A 14,253-nucleotide genomic window follows, 5' to 3' on the forward strand; every position below is an offset into this window, starting at 1 on the left:
GATGGCGTCTCACTCTGTTACTCAACTGGAGTGCAGTGGTGTGATCTCGGCTCACTGCAACCTCTGTTGCCCGGGTTCAAGTAGCAGGTATTACAGGCACCTGCCACTGCACCTGGCTAATTTTTGTAGTTTTAGTAGAGACAGGGTTTCACCATCTTGGCTGGGCTGCTCTTGAACTCCTGACCTTGTGATCCACCTGCCTCAGCCTTCCAAAATACTGGGATTACAGGTGTGAGCCACTGTGCTCAGCCTTATCTTTGTTTTCATAGCATTTGCTTTTGGGTTCTTGATCATGAAATCCTTGCCTAAGCTAATTTCTAGAAGGGGTTTTCCAATGTTATCTTCTAGAACTTTTATAGTTTTAGGTCTTTGCTTTAAGTCTTTAATCCATCTTGGGTTGATTTTTGTATAAGGAGAGAGATGAGGATCCAGCTTCATTATCCTACATGTGGCTAGCCATTTATTGAAAAGGGTGTCCTTTCCCTACTTTGTGTTTTTGTTTGTTTTGTTGAAGGTAAGTTGGCTATAAGTATTCGGGTTTATTTCTGGGTCCTCTATTCTGTTCCATTGGTCTATGTGCCTATTTTTTTTACCAATACCATGCTATTTTGGGTGATTACAGCCTTATAGTGTATAGTTTGAAATCAGGTAGTGTGATGCCTCCAGACTTTCCATTTGCTTAGTCTTGCTTTGGCTCTGTGGACTCTTTTTTGATTCCATATAAATTTTATAATTATTTTTTCCAATTATGTGAAGAATGATGGTGGTGTTTTTGTGGGGATTTCATTCAATTTTTAGATTGCTTTTGGCAGTATGGTCAATTTCACAATATTGATTCTACCCATCCATGAGCATGGGTTGTGTTTGCAGGGTTTTCTAGAGGAATAGAACTAATAGGATATATATATATATATATATACATACACACACATATATATATACACACACATATATATACACACACACACATGTATATATATATTTCTTTATCTCTTTCTATATATAATAAAATATATTATTATAATCTCTCTCTATATATAATAAAATACTTAGAAATATATCTAACCAAGGAGGCGAAAGACCTATACAAGGAATACTACAAAACATTGCTAAAAGAAATCATAGATGACACAAACAAATGGAAATACGTTGTGATGGTTAATATTGAGTGTCAACTTGATTGGACTGAAGGATACAAAGTATTGATCCTGGGTGTGTCTGTGAGGGTGTTGCCAAAAGAGATTAGCATTTGAGTCAGTGGACTGGGGAAGGCAGATCCACCCTTAATCTGGTGGGCACAAACTCATCAGCTACCAGCAAATATAAGGCAGGCAGAAAAATGTATACACACACACACACGTGTGTGTGTGTGTGTGTGTGTGTGTGTAGAGAGAGAGAGAGTTTATTAATTATTAACTTACATGAGCACAAGGTCCCACAATAGGTTGTCTGCAAGCTGAGGAGCAAGGAGAGCCAGTCTAAATCCCAAAACTGAACAACCTGGAGTCTGATGTTGGAGGGCAGGAAGCATCCAGTATGGAAGAAATATGTAGCCTGGGTGGTTAGGCCAGTCTCTCTTCTTTTCACCTTTTTCTGCCTGCTTTATATTTGCTGGTAGCTGATGAGATTGTGCCCACCAGATTAAGGTTGGGTCTACCTTCTCCAGTCCACTGACTCAAATGTTAATCTCTTTTGGCAACACCCTCACAGACACACCCAGGATCAATACTTTGTATCCTTCAATCCAATCAAGTTGACACTCAGTATTAACCATCACAATGTGTTTCCATTTGTTTGTGTCATCTATGATTTGTTTTTAGCAGTGTTTTGTAGTTTTCCTTGTACAGGTCTTTTGCCTCCTTGGTTAGGTATATTCCTAAGTACTTTATTTTATTTTTTTGCAGCTTTGTAAAAGGGGTTGAGTTCTTGATTTGATTCTCTGGTCACTGTTGGTATATGGAAGAGCTACCAATTTGTGTACGTTAATCTTGTATCTGGAAACTTTGCTGAATTCTTTTATCAGTTCTAGGAGCTGCCTGGAGGAGCCTTTAAGGTTTTCAAGGTAAATGATCGTATCATTAGCAAACAGTGAGAGTTTGACTTCCTGTTTGCAAATTTGGATGCCCTTTATTTTTTTCTCTTGTCTGATTGTTCTGGCTAGGACTTCCAGTACTAGGTTGAAGAGGAGTAGTGAGAGTGGGTGTCCTTGTCTTGTTCCAGTTCTCAGAGGGAATGCTTTCAAATTCTCCCCATTTAGTATAACATTGGCTATGGGTTTATCATAGTCAGCTTTTATTACCTTGAGGTATGTCTCTTCTGTGTTGATTTTGCTGAGGGTTTTAATCCTAAAGGATGGTGGATTTTGTCGAATGTTTTTTCTGCATTTATTGAGATGATCATGTGATTTTTGTTTTTAATTCTGTTTATGTGGTGTATCACATTTATTGACTTGTGTATGTTAAGCCATACTTCCATTCTTGGTATGAAACCTACTTGATCATGGTGGATTATCTTTTTGACATGTTGTTTGATTCGTTAGCTAGCATTTCCTTAAGGATTTTAGCATCTATGTTCATCAAGGATATTGGTCTGTAGTTTCCTTTTTGGTTATGTCCTTTCCTGGTTTTGGTATTAGGGTGGTGCTGGCTTCATAGAATATATTAGGGAAAGTTCCTTCTTTCTCTATCTTCTGGAAAAGTGTCAAAGGGATTGGTACCAATACTTCTTTGAATGTCTGGTAGAATTCTTCTGTGATTCCATCTGGTCCTGAACTTTTTTGTGTTGGTAATTTTAAAATTACCATTTCAATCTCGCTGCTTGTTATTGGTCTGTTCAGGGTATCTAATTCTTGCTAATTTAAGCTAGGAGGGTTATGTTTTTCCAGGAATTGATCCATCTCTTCTAGGTTTACTAGTTTATATGTGTAAAGGTGTTCATAGTAGTCTTGAATGACCTTTTGTATTTTAGTAGTGTCAGTTGTAATATCTCCCGTTTTGTTTCTTAATGAGGTTATTTAGATTTTCTCTCTTCTTTTCTTGGTTAATCTTGCTAATGGTCTATCAATTTTATTTATCTTTTCAAAGGAACAACTTTATGTTTCATTTATCTTTTGTATTGTTTTTTTATTATATCAATTTCATTTAGTTCTGTTCTGATCTTGGTTATTTCCTTTTTTCGGCGGTGTTTGGGTTTGGTTTGTTCTTGTTTCTCTAATTCCTTGAGGTGTGACCTTAGGATGTCAGTTTGTGCTCCAGTCTTTTTGATGTAGGTGTTTAGGTCTATGAATTTTCGTCTTAGCACCACCTTTGCTGTATTTCAGAGGTTTTGTTAGGTGGTGTCATTATTGTCATTCAGTTCAAACAATTTTTAAATTTCCATCTTGATTTCATTTTTGACCCAATGCTCATTTAGGAGCAAGCTATTTAATTTCCATGTATTTGCATGGTTTTGAAGGTTTATTCTGGAGTTAATTTGCAGTTTTATTTTACTGTGGTCTGAAAGAATGCTTGATATAATTTCAATTTTCATCTGTTAAGTCCATTTGTTCCAAAGTATAATTTAACTTTATTGCTTCTTTGTTGACTTTCTGTCTTGATGACCTGTCTTGTGCTGTCAGCGGAGTATTGAAGTCTCCCACTATTATTGTGTTGCTGTCCATCTCATTTCTTAGGTGTATTAGTAATTGTTTTAAAAATTTGGGAGCTCCAGTTGTAGGTGCATATATGTTTTGGGTTGTGATATTTCCTGTTGGACAAGGTCTTTTACTATTATATAATGTCCCTCTTTGTCTCTTTTAACTGCCGTTGTTTTAAAGTTTGTTTTGTCTGATATAAGAATAGTTGATGAAGTTATTTAATGTTTAATAATCACCCAATTAGCTGCCTACAAATACTCAGATTTTACTAATCACTACTGGAAGTATAGAAAAATGTGCAAATATTGTCCCAGCTGTGTAACAAACCATCCACAAAATAGTGGTTTACAACAATAACAGTCACTTATTTTGTTCATAAATATAAAAATTGCTTGGATTCAGCTAGGGAGTTTTTGCTCAGTTCTCTGGTTTTATCAGAGATGTGACTATAGACAGATGGTGAATGGAGTTGGGGTTATCTCAAAGACTTCTTCACTCTATGCCATGGGCTATTCTGGGAAGATTCAAACAGCTGGTCATAGGAGCAGTCAGGGCACCCCAGACATGTCCCTCTATTTCTGTGTAGCTTTTCCATGTGGTCTTTCCACATGGTGGTTTAAGGATAGCTAGATTTCTTACAGGGTGGCTAAAGGCTCCCGGCATAAGGTCCTGTGAGAAAGCTGCAGAAGCCTAGTTTTAGAAGTCACTTCTGTGGCATTATATTTATTGAGGCAGTCACAAGGTTCTACTTAGGTTCAAGGGGAGGAACATCAGACTCTATTTCTTAGTAAGAGGAATGAGAAAGCATTTGGGGACATGGATTGTTATCACCAAAGACCTGGTCCCTTATTGAGAAATCAAAACTAAACTAAAAACTTACATTTTAGTTCGGCATGATCAAAAGATGACAGTTCTGGAGAGAACTGTGCATGTTTATAAACATAAAATAATAATATGTATACCTGACAACATTTTATTTTTAGAAGGTTCATGCTATCCATTTTCAAGCAAGGACTTAGGTGATACTTTCTCTGACTAAATTTGTAGCATCATAAGTAAATTGAAGATTATCTAATTATTTTATTTACCAAACTAATTGAAACCAAATACAATGGACATACACATTGTTTTATTTAATTAAAATAAGAAGGTTTAGTGTTATAAATATTTTTCTTTAGTGACAAACACAAACCATTATTTAAAAAAATAAGCACAAACACTTTAAAATTTGCATTGCTTTAATTCTGTGAAATGAATTTTAACAAACAAAGTCAATAATGTCAGCCAGGTACATAAAATATATATACTATGTTATTTAACCCAAAATTTTTCCTCTTCTTAACTTTTAGACCCAAAAAGAGCAATAAGGTTTTCTCTTTTAATTCGTAAATGATTTAACAATTAAGAATGAATTAAGCTGAGGGGCATTATTTCTATACTTTCTGTACTGGCAATTATTGTTTAATGCAAAAATAAAACACTAGCAACAAAGACTTGGACTCTTTTTGTAGTTTCTGATAACTCTAGGCAAAGAGGAACATCTGTTACTAGATGACTATTTTAAAAGCCTCAAAAATACTTCTGAAAGGTTTTGAGACATTATGATATTAAGGAGTGATGGTAGCTTAATGTTATACTAGCATAAATTCCTGTTCACCAAGCAAAGATTGGCCTTAGTGAAGAAGACTGAGAATGTTGTCAAGAAAATGATCTAGAGATGACATCCCCTCTGTGGTGGTCTTTAAAATGCTTCTCTAAAAAATTATATCAATTTCTTATTGAAATTGCCATCTAGTTTGAAGTTTCACTCTCTATTCCAGAAGAGCATTTTGAGTCAAACATGCCTTAATTTAAAGCTATCCTTAAATATTTTACATAAACAATTTGCTAAGTTTCATTTTTAAGTCATCTTAAAAAACACCCTGTTTTGAATGTCCAAAATGTAGGCCAGATGTGGTTACTGCATTAATAATGATAATAGTGCATAACTTAAGCTCATCTGTTCAAAACTGTGCTTGCTGCAATTTAATTTTTATTGCCCTTTCTTCAAGAAGGAGGAGAACGTTAATTCTTAAGAGAGGTTGACAATCTCATGAGAGGGCTTTATTAGCGGTCATTATGAGATGGCAGAGTGTGTTGAAATTTGTGTAGAATGTTATGTGGGTAGGCCAAATATATTTAATACTGCCTAATAAAGTCTAATAAAGTGATGATTAGACTTTATTTCTCAGAATGCTGTCCATTGCTGATGGAAAGGTGATGATTGGGGCTACTACAATTGGGAGAATGCAAGCTTATGCCTCTTTCTTCTTAAACCGAACCTTCCAGTGCAATTTTTTGAAAACTAAGAAACAAATTAATATTAACATATTAAATACAAAGTATGACAGAATGTGGAAAAGTTGATTCATTTTGCTGGCTTTTAGGATCTGGAGAAAGCTATTTGTTATTTGACATTCAGACTAAAACAAAAGAAAATTCTGGCAGTCATTTTACTTTCTGAATATTCAATCTGATTCAAAATTTGGCCTATTTATAGACAATTTCCAGGTATAAGGCATAACTTTAACCTTAAACAGTAGTATAAACAATGTTGTAAATCAAAAAGGGCCTGAGAAGAATAAAATCCATAAGTGGCTATTTATACATTACCTTTTGTTAGTCTCAGCAAATATGAATTTTATCCATAAGACTTCCTTAATTTCAGCCACCAAAGAAATCCAGCTATAATTGTTACAGAGCCATTGCAACAGGAGCTAAGACAATTTTAGAGTGAGGCATCTCAAGTCAATAGAAATTATGCAGTTAAAGAAACATAGAGTCCAGCTTCTGCCTTGTTCTTCAGCCTGGAACTTAAGCCAGGACATTATCCCTTTGCTTCTCTTCCTGAAAAGCTTCCAGGAGATGTTTTTCTTTTTTCTTTTTTTTAATTGTATTTTGGGTTCTGGTGTACATGTGCATATCTTGCATCCTGCAGAATTATTGCATAGGTACATATATGACATGGTGGTTTACTGCCTTCATCCCCTCCACCCCGTCTCCTACATCAGGCCATTCTCCCAGTGTTATTCCTCCCAATCCTCCCCATCCCTCCACCATCCCTCCCCTCCTCTCCACCCCCACCACCTAGCTGAGTGAGTGTTGTTCTCTTCCCTGTGCCCAAGTGTTCTCATTGTTCATCACCCACCTATGAGTGAAAACATGTGGTGTTTGGTTTTCTGTTTTTGTGTCAGATTGCTGAGAATGATGGTTTCTAGATTCATCCGTGTCTCTATAAAGGATATGAACTTGTCATTTTTTATGGCTGCATAGTATTCCATGGTGTATATGTGTCACATTTTCTTTGTCCAGTCTATCATCGATGGGCATTTGGGTTGGTTCCAGGTCTTTGCTATTGTAAACAGTGCCACTATGAACATACGTGTGCATGTGTCTTTATGATAGAGCAATTTATAATCCTTTGGGTATATACCCAGTGATGGGATTGCTGGGTCAAATGGAATTTCTATTTCTAGATCCTTGAGGAATCGCCACACTGTCTTCCATAATGGTTGAACTAATTTATACTCCTGCCAACAGTGTAAAAGTGTTCCTATCTCTCCACATCCTCTCCAGCATCTGTTGTCTCTAGATTTTTTAATGATCATCATTCTAACTGGCGTGAGATGATATCTCAATGTGGTTTTGATTTGCATTTCTCTCATGACCAGTGATGATGAGCATTTTTTCATGTTTGTTGGCCTCATATATGTCTTCTTTTGAAAAGTGTCTGTTCATATCCTTCACCCACTTTTGAATAGGTTCCTTTGTTTTTTTCTTGTAAATCTGTTTTAGTTCTTTGTAGATTCTGGATATTAGCCCTTTGTCAGATGGGTAGATTGCAAAAATATTTTCCCATTCTGTTCATTGTTAGTTCACTCTAATGATTGTTTCTTTTGCTGTGCAGAAACTCTTAAGTTTAATTAGATTCCATGTGTCTATTTTGGCTTTTGTTGCCATTGCTTTTGGTGTTTTAGTCATGAAATCCTTGCCTGTGCCTATGTCCTGGATGGTGTTGCCTAAGTTTTCTTCTAGGAGATCTTAAATGACCCATAAAGCTCAGCTCCTTTTGTTCTACGCCTTACTGAAAACCAGTACCATGGCCCCCAAAGTGTTGAGGTTTCCTAGTCTGAATGTTGAGGTGAGCACTATCATCTTGATTTTGGCCAAGTGAAGAGATAATCTGCAGTGGAGGTAGGGACAGTTGGAAACTGGCTCCCTGGGACCTTGCATGTAAGGTGGTAGAGAGTGTATCACTACATTTTATCTTTGAGCTGTGATTTATTCAATATGTCCAGAGACTTTTAAAAATGAACTGGAGGTTTCAATAAATGCCTTGCCTTTAAGATATATAACCTCTGATTAAAAATAACCCATGCTCAAAGCAGGAGAGTGGCCTTTGCAAAAGCAGTAAGGGGATATTTTGGTTCTTTTTACCATGCTGAAATAGGTCTATTTAATCCTGCAAATGGAGTAGAGGAAAAAAATGTGTAACAATTAAGTGGAACTCAATCAGTATTGGATGTGGCTCACAGTGAGGAGTCACTGTATGTTTAAAATAAATATAGATGCAGAATACTGAACTGTTTATGTGAATTACAGAGGTGTGGCATATAATGGTCATGTGTGATGACCTCATCTATATAAATGTGAATGTACACCATGTGCTGATGGAAAAAATGTGCATTATGTTGCTAGATTCTCCCAGTGTATATTCTCTTTAGGAATTGCCTGAAAACATTAATGTTACTTTTCTCAAATGATTAGATTTCTATTGGAAGTAGTTTTAGCATTAGAAACTTTTGGTTCTTTGACTTTCAGCAAGACAGGCTTTAGGCTTGAGATTCCCTGAAAAGAACCTGTACGTTTCTTTTATTCCTTCAGGAATCTGAGGCAGTTTGGAACTTTAACATATTGCTGCAGGTATGAACTGAAAGAGTTAAGGGACTGACTGCCATGCTGTAAGATCTGCTAACTTACTGCAAAACGGAATATGGTCAATTCAACAGCTAATTGCTATTTGAATTTTCTTTCTTTCACTGCAACTGATGATTTAAAGAGACTTAAGGTGTGTATACTTTATATGGTATTTGTTTTATTTTATTTTCTAAAAACACTTGCCCCTTCATACTTTCAGATCCCCAGATAAAGTGTTTTGATGAAGGATAGACTGAAGTGAAGCAGTAGCTCTCATCAGCTGCTTGACATAAATTATGTCTCCAACTATTTCAAAAGGGGGAAAAAATGGGAAAGGCTGTGAAGGGCCCTGGGTGGCAGGTAAGTGCACTTGAGGGAGATGTGTTAGAGAAGTTGCTTCTAATACACAAATCCATCCCTAACAATTGCCTAGCAGTAGTGTGGAGTTGAGGGGCTTGTTTCTCTCACTGCAGTGAGGTATTAGGAACAAGCTGCCAGGCAGTAAACTCAGTTGTGCATTGAGTTTAGAATGGCGTGCTATGTTTGCTAATGCTACTGCTTTCTTTTCAACTGCCTGCCCACCTTTGTTGGGCAGGAGCTTCTGACTGCTCCTGGAATGCCAAGTGACACGACAAATGATCTGCCAGTGTTTTCCTGTTAGCTCTGTGCAGTGAGGATTTTGCTGATGGATTAGGCCCCAGAAAGTATTAGGAAAGCAGCTTTTTTTTCCTTTGAAATTCTTATAACACTTTGTACTTCTCTATAGTAGAGCAATTATTGTGCTGGATTGTAATTATCTGTGTCTGCCTTTCCCAGTACACTGAGTATCTTGATGGCAGGGTCTTTGCCTTGTTTATCTTTGTACACATGGTCTAACTCAGTTTCTAGCACATAGTAAAAACTCAATAAATGCTTGTGGACTGAGTGAAGAAATGAATGAGAAAAGCATTAATCTAGGCTCTGAGGCCAAACACAGACCATGACTATATCACTCATAAGACTGCTACCTGTTTCATAACACTTGACTTATTAGAGGCTAAGTGAATGTGTCTGGGACTGGATAGTCATGTTTTGTTCTACAGGACAAGGAGGTATGTGTTCTCTTTCTTTGAAGAAGATGGAAATTTCTGGGCAGTCATTGTCTCCAAACCTATCAGGGTGTAAGCATAGTACCAAGAGCCTCTCACTTACTTGAAATATCACAATATTTTCTGCATTTGTGTGATTCCTGGATTACAGTCTGCATCCTCCAGTAGACAGTGAGTCCAGTGATGGAGAGTACATACATCTGATTTTGCTTACCATCACATTCCCAGGATATAGCATAGTACCTGGTAGAGAGTAAGCACTCCATAAATGAATGAAGGAATGGCTGGAAGAACTACGATGGCTTCCCTTATTAATACAGGTCTTTTTTCCCCTTTTCTGGAATAGAGAACTATATGTCCATCAGTGTTCTCAGCATTAAGCTGAAAACTTTCTTCAGTTTCCACTGTAGCATTTGAGTATCCAGTTTATTTTTAGAAAGGTTTAATAAAATTTCTTCCAATTATTTGGCCAAATTATAATTTTTTTTTAAAAGAAGGTCCATCACCAGAGGTAACATGTTGTCTTTTAAAGTACCCAAGTTTGGAAACTCTGCAGTTTTGATTTTAATGGAGCCTCTCTGTGAACTTTTAAAGGAGTGAGTGTTTGGCTGCTGCACAGGCTTCTCTCAAGGGGAAAGGCCTTTAGAGTGACATTGGGTTATTTAGCCATTAAGGTTAATGTTCGTCTTCTCTCTGTCTATTGAAACTTCTAGGGTAGGCAGTGCAAATAGCTTATCAGGTAGTTTTAAAGGTCATGTGCAAGGAAAAAAAAATTCTGCACTGCTCATGGAAATGTCCTTAGTAATCAGTGCCTGCTTATGGGAGGAGGGGGCTGAGGGACTCTCTCAGCTCATCTATCTTGTCTTTTCCTCCAGGTCACTTTGTGACAGATTTTGAGTTGGTAGCAGCCCAACCTGGAAGGTAGCTAGCTATGCACATCTCTGCTTTCTGCATTAGCAGAGTCAGTAAGTTTAAAAAATATATTTCAACTTTCTCTCTTCCTCTTCAGCCTCTGCACTCTACCTCTGGGGTGAGCCTGACAGAGATAAGAGCAAAGAATAAACTTCTCTGTTGACAGCCTGCAGCACTGGTCAAACCCACTTTTCAGAGAAGGAGTCAGAATAAGGATAATGGTATGGCTTAGCCTTTTCCCTTGCTATTACTTTTTCCTTCAGCCTGTGACAAAGCCATGACTCTGTCATCTCTCTGGCCTGCTTCAATCCTCTATGGAATATATGAATCAAGCCCTGCCCAGTCAGATCTGGCCATATTCTGAATTCCTCATAAATGGATCCCAAGTTCCTCAAGGAAAATGAAAATTTAATTCACCACTCCAGATCCCAGCTGAGATCACCGACCTAGCTTCCTTTGAGATTTCATTGAGTTATTGGTCTTTTGCTTTCTTCTTCTTTCTCTAAGCAGTGAAAAGCATGGGTTGCAGCTGCTTGGGAGACGAAGGAAAACCAAGTTTTAAAAAATGGTAGCTTTGAGGCAGGCATTTAGGAGTGACTCTAATAGCTCTTTCAGAAGAGTGAACTGTACCTTCAGGCTTATTGCAGTCACCCATTGAGAGAGAAATCGCAGAATGAGCCTGCAATAATGATAAAATGAAGAATTCATTCTGCTGCAGTGCATCCACTAACTGCTTTGCATATGGATTCAGTATTAAGATAAGAGCCTGCTTTTCATTCTGTTTTATTATCTGCTTCTGAGAATATAGCAGCAGGTTTGGAGGATTATATTTTAAAGAAAAAGTTATATTTTCAAAATCCTATTGATGGCTACAACCACTCCCTCTATTGCTCACTGCCTTGTCCCTCACTACTTCCCTGAGTCTTTGCTGTGAATTCTTTCAAATGAAGAATTTTGTTGTTGCTGTTGTTCCTATGTTCAACTTATTTTTGTTTTTTAGAACTCTGGTCTTCCATTTATACTTTTGAGTGGGAGCTTGTTGGCAGACATTTATAAGAGACATCAGAGAAGCACTAGGGATAGCTAAGCAGACTAATTTCCAAATATTCAGCTCTGAGAAGAGTGTAGTTTTATTTGAATTTTATTTAATCTTGCAAAGATGAATTCCACATCTCATGGCTGTATATTTGTTTTTGAGGTGATGACCAAAAGGTATACTGGGGCCTTTTTCATGATATTTAATTTTGAACATCAAACAAGGTAGGAAGGCCTGAAGATTGAAACTAGAAAAGGAATAAAGAATTGAAGCTCTGATTGGACTTTTGAGTCCAAAGTAAGTTTTTATTAACAACATGAGTTTTGTCTTGGAAAAAAAAGAAGGGTGAGTCCTTTATCCCCACAGTGTCTTGCAAATGACATTCTCAAGTATGGCAGCCATAATAATGATTATAACTAGTATATTTTAGGCACCTGTAATATGGTAGACATTAGATATACATACACATATATACATATTCTAACTTTAATAGTCACAATAGCTTAGCAAGATATATATATATCTTGACATTTATATTTTATGTATATTTATATATATGTATCTTGCAGAGCTATTGTGACTATTAAAATTAGAATATACATATATTCTAACACTATATCTAATATCTATAATATGTAATATACATATTAGAATATGTTTAATATTAGAATATGTGTGTGTATATATATATAATGTATATATAATCTCTCTTTTACAGATGAGGAGACTGAGGCTTAACAAGGTTACGTTACTAGGCCAAAGTTGCATAGTTAGTAAGTGGTTGAATTGTTGCTCTCCAAGCCTATGATATTTTCACTATACATGACCATCTTTCATGTGATTTAGTGAGAGGATTCAAAAGGTCACTTTGTCCTTCAGTTATCAACGTACTTTCCTCATATGCCTTATATGGTTGGCTTCAGGGAAACTGAAAATACTTCCAGGAATATGGGAATTGCTCCAGGAATTCTGTATTTTTGGACAATTTCCTAGGATATGTTATCTTCTGCAGTCAAAATTTAATATCAAATTTGGATTCCATACTGCAAAGATACGCCTAAGATTCCATATAACAAGCATAATTACAAGGTAGTGAAGATTTATGGTTCAGCTCTCTCAGGATCCTTACTATAAGAAAAGTCTTCTAACTTTCCCTAAAATATAGACTGTGGGTCCCTACATCTCTATTTGAAAAGTAAAATACCATTAGTCTTTCAGAATAAGTTACAGAAAAAAGCTAAAGACCATAAAACCAAAATTTTCCTTCTGCATTTATTGATAGTCTTCCCAGTATGAACATTTTTATGAAGTTTGTACAGCAACATTAACTTCAAATGTTATTTTAAATATCAAATTTCTGTGTGTGTGTGTGTGTGTGTGTGTATGTGTGTGTGTGTGTGTGTGTGTTTTAAGAAATTGTGACAAGGAAGGCACATAGTTTAATTTCAAAGTAAGAAGAGGTGGACAGTTGATTGAATTTACCTCTAAATATTCAGGGATGATGTAGATACTGAAGTATATGGTGAAGAAAAACCAATTAGGTAATATAACACATACTTCAAACCCCTGGTAGAAGCTCCAAGAAGCTGAAATAATCATACTCACTTTTTACCTAGATATGTCCTTAAAATACCATAACGTCCTAATAGGTGGTGCCCCTCCCATGGCTAGAAAGAATAAAGAATTAGTTAGGTTAAATTGCATTAATTAGCTTTATTGAGTAATACCTTACAGTAGTAAAATTTATCAATCTTAAGTGTATACTTTGGTGAGTTTTGATAAATGTATACAGTCATGTAATTCTAACCACGATCAAAATGTAGACATTTCTATCAACTCAAAAATTTATATCAATCCACTTTACAGTGAATTCCTAACTCTCACCATGGGCCACTGCTTTTTGTCACTATAAATTCATGACAATCCTTTTCTAGAATTGCACATAAATAGAATCATATCAGATATCAATCATTCATTCATATCTATTGTTATATGTATCAGTAGTTCATTCCTTTTATTTATTTTTTATTTTTTTAAATTTTCCCATTTATTTTATTGCATTTTAGGTTTTGGGGTACATGTGAAGAACATGCAAGATTATTGCATAGGTACACAAGTGGCAGTGTGATTTGCTGCCTTCCTCCCCATCACCTACATCTGGCTTCTCTCCCCTTGCTATCTCTCCCCAGCTCCCCACCCCCCACCATCCCTCCCCTATTTCTCCCCAACTGACCCCAGAGTGTAGTGCTCCCCTCTCTGTGTCCATGTGTTCTCATTGTTCAACACCCACCTATGAGTGAAAACGTGTGGTGTTTGATCTTCTGCTCTTCTGTCAGTTTGCTGAGAATGATGGTTTCCAGGTTCATCCATGTCCCTGCAGAGGACACAAACTCATCATTTTTGATGGCTGCATAATATTCCATGGTGTATATATGCCACATTTTCCCTATCCAGTCTATCATTGATGGACATTTGGGTTGGTTCCAGGTCTTTGCTATTGTAAACAGTACTGCAATGAACATTCGTGTGCACGTGTCCTTATAGTAGAACGATTTATAATCCTTTGGATATATATCCAGTAGTGGGATTGCTGGGTCAAATGGAATTTCTATTTCTAGGTCCTTGAG

The sequence above is a fragment of the Cebus imitator genome, unplaced genomic scaffold (assembly GCF_001604975.1).
Source record: "Cebus imitator isolate Cc_AM_T3 unplaced genomic scaffold, Cebus_imitator-1.0 Scaffold343, whole genome shotgun sequence".
NCBI lineage: Eukaryota > Metazoa > Chordata > Mammalia > Primates > Cebidae > Cebus > Cebus imitator.